The sequence below is a fragment of the Phocoena sinus genome, chromosome 15 (genome assembly GCF_008692025.1).
Source record: "Phocoena sinus isolate mPhoSin1 chromosome 15, mPhoSin1.pri, whole genome shotgun sequence".
NCBI lineage: Eukaryota > Metazoa > Chordata > Mammalia > Artiodactyla > Phocoenidae > Phocoena > Phocoena sinus.
The window spans coordinates 36930921-36941796 of NC_045777.1; positions in this window are offsets into that span (position 1 = coordinate 36930921).

Consider the following 10876-nt stretch of genomic DNA (forward strand, 5'->3'; position numbering starts at 1 on the left):
CCTCAGGGTATATGCCCATAGAGGGATTGCTGGGTTGTATGGTAGTTCTATTTTTGTTTTTTAAGGAAACTCCATACTGTTCTCCATAGTGGCTGTATCAATTTGCATTCCCACCAACAGTGCAAGAGGGTTCCCTTTTCTCCACACCCTCTCCAGCATTTATTGTTTCTAGATTTTTTGATGATGGTCATTCTGACCGGTGTGAGATGATATCTCATTGTAGTTTTGATTTGCATTTCTCTAATGATTAATGATGTTGAGCATTCTTTCATGTGTTTGTTGGCAATCTGTATATCTTCTTTGGAGAAATGTCTATTTAGGTCTTCTACCCATTTTTGGATTCGGTTGTTTGTGTTTTTAATGTTGAGCTGCATGAGCTGCTTGTAAATTTTGGAGATTAAACCTTTGTCAGTTGATTCGTTTGCAAATATTTTCTCCCATTTTCAGGACTGTCTTTTCATCTTCTTTCTGGTTTCCCTTGCTGTGCAAAAGCTTTGAAGTTTCATTAGGTCCCATTTGTTTATTTTTGTTTTTATTTCCATTTCTCTAGGAGGGGGGTCAAAAAGGATCTTGCTGTGATTTATGTCATAGAGTGTTCTACCTAGGTTTTCCTCTAAGAGTTTGATGGTCTCTGGCCTTACATTTAGGTCATTAATCCATTTTGAGTTTATTTTTGTGTATGGTGTTAGGGAGTGTTCTAATTTCATTCTTTTACATGTAGCAGTCCAGTTTTCACAGCACCACTTATTGAAGAGGCTGTTTTATCTCCACTGTATATTCTTACCTCCTTTATCAAAGATAAGTTGACCATATGTGTGTGGGTTTATCTCTGGGCTTTCTATCCTGTTCCATTGATCTATATTTCTGTTTTTGTGCCAGTACCATACTGTCTTGATTACTGTAGCTTTGTAGTATAGTTTGAAGTCAGGGAGACTGATTCCTCCAGCTCCATTTTTCTTTCTCAAGATTGCTTTGGCTATTCAGGGTCTTCTGTGTTTCCATACAAATGGTGAAATGTTTTGTTCTATTTGTGTGAAAAATGCCAGTGGTAGTTTGATAGGGATTGCATTGAATCTGTAGATTGCTTTGGGTAGTACAGTCATTTTCACAATGTTGATTCTTCCACTCCAAGAACATGGTATATCTCTCCATCGATTTGTATAGTCTTTAATTACTTTCATCAGTGTCTTATAATTTTCTGCTTACAGGTCTTTTGTCTCCTTAGGTAGGTTTATACCTAGATATATTATTCTTTTTGTTGCAATGGTAAATGGGAGTATTTTCTTAATTTCACTTTCAGATTTTTCATCGTTACTGTACAGGAATGCAAGAGATTTCTGTGCATTAATTTTGTATCCTGCTACTTTACCAAATTCATTGATAAGCTCTAGTAGTTTTCTGGTAGCATCTTTAGGATTCTCTATGTATAGTATCATGTAATCTGCAAACAGTGACAGTTTTACTTCTTCTTTTCCAATTTGGATTCCTTTTATTTCCTTTTCTTCTCTGATTGCTGTGGCTAAAACTTCCAAAACTATGTTGAATAATAGTAGTGAGAGTGGCAGTCTTGTCTTGTTCCTCATCTTAGTAGAAATGGTTTCAGTTTTTCACCATTCAGGACGATATTGGCTGTGGGTTTGTCATATATGGTCTTTATTACGTTGAAGAAAGTTCCCTCTATGCCTACTTTCTGTAGGGTTTTTATTATAAATGGGTGCTGAATTTTGTCAGAAGCATTCTCTGCATCTATTGAGATGATGGTTTTTCTCCTTCAATTTGTTAACATGGTGTATCACATTGATTCATTTGCATATATTGAAGAATCCTTGCATTCCTGGGATAAACCCCACTTGATCATGGTGTATTATCCCTTTCATGTGCTGTTGGATTCTGTTTGCCAATATTTTGTTGAGGAGTTTTGCATATATGTTCATCAGTGATATTGGCCTGTAGTTTTCTGTCTTTGTGACATCTTTGTCTGGTTTTGGTATCCGAGTGATGGTGGCCTCATAGAATGAGTTTGGGAGTGTTCTTCCCTCTGCTATATTTTGGAAGAGTTTGAGAAGGATAGGTGTTAGCTCTTCTCTAAATGTTTGATAGAATTCACCTGTGAAGTCACCTGGTCCTGGGCTTTTGTTTGTTGGAAGATTTTTAATCACAGTTTCAATTTCCGTGCTTGTGATTGGTCTGTTCATATTTTCTATTTCTTCCTGATTCTGCCTCAGAAGGTTGTGCATTTCTAAGAATTTGTCCATTTCTTCCAAGTTGTCCATTTTATTGGAATACTGTTGCTTGTAATAATCTCTCATGATCCTTTGTATTTCTGCAGTGTCAGTTGTTACTTCTCCTTTTTCATTTCTAATTCTATTGATTTGAGTCTTCTCCCTTTTTTTCTTGATGAGTCTGGCTAATGGTTTATCTATTTTGTTTATCTTCTCAAAGAACCAGCTTTTAGTTTTATTGATCTTTGCTATCATTTCCTTCATTTCTTTTTCATTTATTTGTGATCTGATCTTTATGATATCTTTCCTTCTGCTAACTTTGGGGTTTTTTTGTTCTTCTTTCTCTAATTGCTTTAGGTGTAAGGTTAGGTTGCTTATTTGAGATGTTTCTTGTTTCTTAAGGTAGGATTGTATTGCTATAAAGTTCTCTCTTAGAACTGTGTTTGCTACATCCTATAGGTTTTGGGTCATCCTGTTCTCGTTGTCATTTGTTTCCAGGTATTTTTTGATTTCCCCTTTGATTTCTTCAGTGATTTCTTCATTATTAAGTAGTGTGTTGTTTAGCCTCCATGTGTTTGCATTTCTTACAGATTTTTTCCTGCAATTGATATCTAGTCTCATAGCGTTGTGGTCTGAAAAGATACTTGATACAATTTCAAGTTTCTTAAATTTGCCAAGGCTTAACTTGTGACCCAAGATATGATCTATCCTGGAGAATGTTCTATGAGCACTTGAGAAGAATGTGTATTCTGTTGTTTTTGGATGGAATGTCCTATAAATATCAATTAAATCCATCTTGTTTAATGTATCATTTAAAGCTTGTGTTTCCTTATTTATTTTCATTTTGGATGATCTGTCCATTGGTGAAAGTAGGGTGTTAAAGTCCCCTACTATGATCGTGTTACTGTCGATCTCCCCTTTTATGCCTAATGTATTGCCTAATGTATTTGCCTAATGTATTGAGGTGCTCCTATGTTGGGTGCATAAATATTTACAATTGTTATATCTTATTCTTGGATTGATCCCTTGATCATTGTGTAGTGGTCTTCTTTGTCTCTTGTAATAGTCTTTGTTTTAGAGTCTATTTTGTCTGATATGAGAATTGACACTCCAGCTTTCTTTTGATTTTCATTTTCATGGAATTTTTTTTTCCATCCCCTCACTTTCAGTCTGTATGTGCCCCTTGCTCTGAAATGGGTCTCTTATAGACAGCATATATATGCTTCTTGTTTTTGTATCCCTTCAGCCAATCTATGTCTTTTGTTTGGAGCATTTAATCCATTTACATTTAAGGTAATTATCAATATGTATGTTCCTATTACCATTTTCTTAATTGTTTTGGGTTTATTATTGTAGGTCTTTTCCTTTTCTTGTGGTTCCTGCCTAGAGAAGTTCCTTTAGCATTTGTTGTAAAGCTGGTTTGGTGGTGCTGAATTCTCTTAGCTTTCGCTTGTCTGTAAAGATTTTAATTTCTCTGTCAAATATGAATGAGATCCTTGCTGGGTAGAGTAATCTTGGTTGTAGGTTTTTCTCCTTCATCACTTTAAATATGTCCTGCCACTCCCTTCTTGCTTGCAGAGTTTCTGCTGAAAGATCAGCTGTTAACCTGGATTCCCTTATGTGTTATTTGTTGTTTTTCCCTTGCTGCTTTTAATATTTGTTCTTTGTGTTTAATTTTTGATAGTTTGATTAATATGTGTCTTGGTGTGTTTCTCCTTGGATTTATTCTGTATGGGACTCTCTGTGCTTCCTGGACTTGATTAGCTATTTCCTTTCCCATATTAGGGAAGTTTTCAACTATAATCTCTTCAAATATTTTCTCAGTCCCTTTCTTTTTCTCTTCTTCTTCTGGGACCCCTATAATTCGAATGTTGGTGCATTTAATGTTGTCCCAGAAGTCTCTGAGACTGTCCTCAATTCTTTTCATTCCTTTTTCTTTATTCTGCTCTGCAGTAGTTATTTCCACTATTTTATCTTCCAGGTCACTTATCCATTCTTCTGCCTCAGTTATTCTGCTATTGATCCCTTCTAGAGAATTTTTAATTTCATTTATTGTGTTGTTCATCACTGTTTGTTTGCTCTTTAGTTCTTCTAGGCCCTTGTTAAAAGTTTCTTGTATTTTCTCCATTCTATTTCCAAGATTTTGGATCACATTTACTATCATTATTCTGAATTCTGTTTCAGGTAGACTGCCTATTTCCTCTTCATTTGTTTGGTCTGGTGGGTTTTACCTTGCTCCTTCATCTGCTGTGTGTTTCTCTGTCTTCTCATTTTGCTTCACTTACTGTATTTGGGGTCACCTTTTCACAGGCTGCAGGTTCATAATTCCATTGTTTTTGGTGTCTGTACCCAGTGGCTAAGGTTGTTTCGGTGGGTTGTGTAGGCTTCCTGGTGGAAGGGACTAGTGCCTGTGCTCCAGTGGATGAGGCTGGATCTTGTCTTTCTGGTGGGCAGGTCCATGTCTGGTGGTGTGTTTTGGTGTGTCTGTGGCCTTATTATGATTTTAGGCAGCCTCTGTGCTAATGGATGGGGTTTTGTTCCTGTCTTGCTAGTTGTTTGGCATAGGGTGTCCAGCACTATAGCTTTCTGGTCATTGAGAGGAGCTGGATCTTGGCGTTAAGATGGAGATCTCTGGGAGATTTTCACTGATTGATATTATGTGGAGCTAGGAGGTCTCTTGTGGACCAGTGTCCTGAACTTGGCTCTCCCACCTCAGTGGCACAGCCCTGACACCTGGCTGGAGCACCAACAGCCTTTCATCCACACGGCTCAGAATAAAAGGGAGGAAAAAAAGAAAGAATAAGATAAAATAAAGTTATTAAAATAAAAACTAAGAATAATTATTAAGAAAAAAAATTTTTAAGTTAAAAAAAGTACAAAAATCAGACAGACAGAACCCTAGGACAAATGGTAAAAGCAAAGCTATACAGACAAAATCACACACAGAAGCATACACATACACACTTACAAAAAGAGAAAAAAGGGAAAAAATATATATATACATCATTGTTCTGAAAGTCCACCTCCTCAATTTGGGATGATTCTTTGTCTAATCAGGTATTCCACCGATGCAGGGTACATCAAGTTGATGGTGGAGATTTAATCCGCTGCTCCTGAGGTTGCTGGGAGAGAGTTCCCTTTCTTTTCTTTGTTTGCACAGCTCCTGGGGTTTAGCTTTGGATTTGGCCCCTCCTCTGCATGTAGGTCACCTGAGGGCATCTCTTCTTCACTCAGAAAGGACGGGGTTAAAGGAGTAGCCGATTCAGCGGCTCTGGCTCACTCAGGGTGGGGAGAGGGAGGGGCACGGTGTGTGGGGTGAGCCTGCGGCAGCAGAGGCCAGTGGGACGTTGCACCTGCCTGAGGCACGCCATACGTTCTCCCGGGGAAGTTGTCCCTGGATCACGGGACTCTGGCAGTGGCGGGCTGCACAGGCTCCTGGGAAGGGAGGTGTGGAGAGTGACCTGTGCTCGCTCACAGCCTTCTTGGTGGTGGCAGCAGCAGCCTTAGTGTCTCATGCCCGTCTCTGGAGCTCCTTTAAGCAGCGCTCTTAATCCCCTCTCCTCACACACCAGGAAACAAAGAGGCAAGAAAAAGTCTCTTGTCTCTTCGGCAGCTCCAGACTTTTCCCGGACTCCCTCCCGGCTAGCTGTGGCACACTAGCCCCCTTCACGCTGTGTTCATGCCACCAACCCCAGTCCTCTCCCTGGGATCCGGCTGAAGCCCGAGCCTCAGCTCCCAGCCCCCGCCCATTCTAGCGGGTGAGCAGACCAGCCTCTCGGGCTAGTGAGTGCTGGTCAGCACCAATCTTCTGTATGGGAATCTCTCCACTTTGCCCTCCGCACTCTGTTGCTGTGCTCTCTTCTGTAGCTCCAAAGCTTCCCCGCTCCGCCACCCGCAGTCTCCGCCCGTGTAGGTGCTTCCTAGTGTATGGAAACCTTTCCTCCTTCACAGCTCCCTCCCACATGTGCAGGTCCCATCCCTATTCTTTTGTCTCTGTTTTTTCTTTTTTCTTTTGCCCTACCAAGGTACGTGGGGAGTTTCTTGCCTTTTGAGAGGTCTGAGTCCTTCTGCCAGCATTCAGTAGATGTTCTGTAGGAGTTGTTCCACGTGTAGATGTGTTTCTGATATATTTGTGGGTAGGGAGGTGATCTCCGCATCTTACTCTTCTGCCACCTTGAAGCTGTCTGAATGATACACTTTAAATAGAAGTGAGATGCATGAGGATAGTATTTGTATCACAAAATTGCAGTTTCCCAAAAAATTTCAGAATTTGTACAGAAACACAAAAGACCCCAAATAGCCAAAGCAATCTTGAGGATGAAAAACGGAGCTGGAGGAATCAGGCTCCCTGACTTCAGACTATACTACAAAGCTACTGTAATCAAGACAGTATGGTACTGGCACAAAAACAGAAAGATAGATCAATGGAACAGGATATAAAGCCAGAGATAAACCCACACATATATGGTCCACCTTATCTTTGATAAAGGAGGCAGGAATGTACAGTGGAGAAAGGACAGCCTTTTCAATAAATGGTGCTGGGAGAACTAGACAGGTACATGTAAAAGTATGAGAATATAACACTCCCTAACACCATACACAAAAATAAGCTCAAAATGGATTAAAGACCTGGGCTTCCCTGGTGGGGCAGTGGTTGAGAGTCCACCTGCCGATGCCGGGGGATGCGAGTTCGTGCCCTGGTCCGGGAAGATCTGACATGTCACAGAGCGGCTAGGCCTGTGAGCCATGGCCACTGAGCCTGCGTGTCCAGAGCCTGTGCTCCGTAATGGGAGAGGCCACAACAGTGAGAGGCCTGCGTATCGCAAAAAAAAAAAAAAAAAAAAAGGACTAAAGACCTAAATATAAAGTCAGAAACTATCAAATGCTTAGAGGGAAACATAGGCAGAACACCCTATGACATAAATCACAGCAAGATACTTTTTGACCACCTCCTAGAGAAATGGAAATAAAAACAAAAATAAACAAATGAGGACCTAACAAAACTTCAAAGCTTTGCACAGCAAAGGAAACCATAAACAAGACCAAAAGACAACCCTCAGAATGGGAGAAAATATTTGCAAATGAAACAACTGACAAAGGATTAATCTCCAAAATGTACAAGCAGCTCATGCAGCTCAATAACAATAAAACAAACAACCCAATCCAAAATAGGCAGAAGACCTAAATAGACATCTCTCCAAAGAATATATACAGATTGCCAACAAACACATGAAAGAATGCTCAACATCATTAATCATTAGAGAAGTGCAAATCAAAACTACAATGAGATATCATCTCATACCAGTCAGAATGGCCATCATAAAAATCTAGAAACAATAAATGCTGGAGAGGGTGTGGAGAAAAGGGAACACTCTTGCACTGCTGGTGGGAATGTGCATTGGTACAGCCACTATGGAGAACAGTATGGAGGTTCCTTAAAAAACCTACAAATAGAACTACCATATGACCCAGCAATCCCACTACTGGGCATATACCCTGAGAAAACCATAATTCAAAAAGAATCATGTACCAAAATGTTCATTGCAGCTCTATTTACAATAGCCAGGAGATGGTAGCAACCTAAGTGTCCATCATCGGATGAATGGATAAAGAAGATGTGGCACATATATACAATGGAATATTACTCATCATAAGAAGAAACGAAATTGAGTTATTTGTAGTGAGGTGGATGGACCTAGAGTCTGTCATACAGAGTGTAGTAACTCAGAAAGAGAAAGACAAATACCATATGCTAACACATATATATGGAATCTAAGAAAAAAAATGTCATGAAGAACCTAGGGGTAAGTCGGGAATAAAGAGACAGACTTACTAGATAACGGACCTGAGGATATGGGGAGGGGGAAGGGTAAGCTGTGACAAAGTGAGAGAGTGGCATGGACATAAATACAGGACAAAACGTAAAATAGATAGCTAGTGGGAAGAAAGCCGCATAGCACAGGGAGATCAGCTCGGTGCTTTGTGACCAACTAAAGGGTGAGATAGGGAGGGTGGGAGCGAGGGAGATGCAAGAGGGAAGAGATATGGGGACATATGTATATGTATAACTGATTCACTTTGTTATAAAGCAGAAACTAACACACCATTGTAAAGCAATTATACTCCAATAAAGATGTAAAAAAGAAAAAAAAGAAAAAAAATTCCAGTTTCCGTGGCTGTGTAACATATTGTGTCAAAATGTGGTGGCTTAAACCAACAATATTTATTTTCTTCAAGAATCTGCAGTTTCAACAGTGCCCAAGAGAAACAGCTCATTCAATTGTATTTGTCATTAGCTGGAGCAGCTCAAAGTCACTTTCTTGTCAATGCCAGCTGTCAGCTGGGATCTCAGTTGAACACCTATATAGGGTCCCTTCACGTAGCCTGAGCTTCCTCACAGCATGGTGGCTGTGCTCCAAGCACCCTGAAAGGAAGTGGAAACATAGTGCCTTTTAAGACCTAGCCTCGAAAGTCACTCAAAATGGCTTTGGTTGCATTCTACCCATCAAGGCTTTCATAGACTGTCCACGTTCAAGAGAAGGGAACATGAACTGATGGAGGATGGAAAGTTCTGGAAAAGTATGTGGTCCTGGAAATATTGTTATGGTCATTTTTGAAAAATATAATCCTCCACTCATCCCTACATTCCCACACAGAGAACCTCCTTCTGGGTTGGATCCTTATACAATGTTGCTCAATTCCCAGGAAACTGAAGATAAAATGACACACTTGGTAGGAAACTTTTAAGAGCTTTGTAAAAGAGAACTCCTCAAATACAGGTTTGGCGTATAGCACAATCCTCTTCCAACTAGGCACACATAGAATGCAGGTTGATTTTCTTATTTCCCAGATGATTTTTTTTAATGATTCTAGACACAATCATGTCCCAACCTGCACAGGGAATTCAGACTTTCCTTTGTAAAATGAAGACTGGAGATAAGAAGATCCACAATGCCCTTATCAGCTCTAATATTCTATGGAAAACAGGAGAAAAATAGAATGAATTAAGAAAATTTAAAAGCATTATGCTGGGTCCATCAAAGGGAGAAGCTGAGCTGTTGCTTGCTTATATTTGAAGGCTGTGCATGGTTTTCATGATGGCAATAATAATTTATTGACAAAATGCTTTTATTGAATTGCCTTTACTGAAGAGGCCTTGCATGTTTTTCACCAACTTGCTACAATTAAAAGCAGCAGTAAACAGAGCCTTTCTATTTAGATTGAAAGGCAGCAATTAAGCTTGCTCAGCTATAAATAGGAGGCAGCTTCACATCTACCACCCCAAATGCACACATTAAAGACTCCAGTCCCAGATGCCCCCAATTTATTTCCACAGGACAAACCAATAAATTGTCAAACCCTGACCTGAAAGCTGACAATTCTTAGAAAATGGAAGTAAGTAAATTATGCATAATTCTAGATAATTACTGGGATGTCCATGAAGCCAGGAAATCAGTACCCGTGCTGGAGATCTAAATTTACAGGCATCTAGTTTTTTCATTTTATCATTATCAAACCATGTTTTGCCTTGGGTGGCTGTCAGGGCTGGCTCTCCTTTGCCTGAGAGGCATAGATGAAAATAATGGATTTAAGAGTTAGGGAAAGGAAGATAGAAAATAAAAAGTTCTTTCACAAGATTCCCATTAGTTCGAGTAATTCAGTAAAGAGACCAGAACATGGGCAGAGTTGAATACTTTTTAATAAAAAGAAAACAAAACTGCAAGTGCCACTAATCCCATTTATAAACTATAGATACTGAGTTTTCAGAGATGTGAAGGCATTTGATTCAACCGCCTCATTTTCCGCAGGAGGAAACCAGAGGCTCAGGAAGCCACATGTATTGTCCAAGGTCACAGAACTTGACAGTGGCAGAGCTGGAACACAATAGCTTTCCTGACTGTCACTTCAATGTCCATTGAATGGAAAAAATTGCCCTCCTTTCATTCTTTTCAGTACAAAAGACTAGATTAATGAGACCCTAAGTGATAAAAAGTCCAAAGGGTATCATATTTCTTTTGAGTGCAAGACAGTTTTCAAAGGCAACAGGATTTTCCCACTTGGAGATACTGGGACTCCTCTGCCTCTGTATCCCCCAGTCTAAGCCAAGAGTTGACAACTTCCAAAAGCACCAAAAAAGTGATTTTCCAAAAATCTGTCTTGGGGGAATCACACCTTTTTGAGACTCATGAGTCTTGGTTTTCTGCTTGCACATGCCCTGTGTCTCCCAGTGAGTTACCAACTGCCTATGACTTCCCTCTGATATGTACTAGGTATTCTTTGTTGCCCCCTCACCTTCTCTAACAAGTTCTGTGCCCTAGGGGACTGACATTTATGAACTCATCAATGGTACCCTAGTTCTTTGGCTACCACTGAACTTGGCTATATGGCAAGGGTGGGGGAAGGGACACAAACAGGAGACTGGATAGCAGAGGATAAGAAGCCAAAATTTGTATTCCCCCATCTCACTTCCTGCAGAGTGAAGCAGAGTTGCCCAGCCAAGCCCATCCCAGATTAGCCAAACCCCCAGGCAAAGCACAGACACGTGAATGAGAGTAAACAACTATTGTAGTAAACCACTCTCTTTTCAGGGGTAACTGTATTATGCAGCACTAGCTGACTAATACAGAATATGACATCTAAAAAGAAGACTTTTA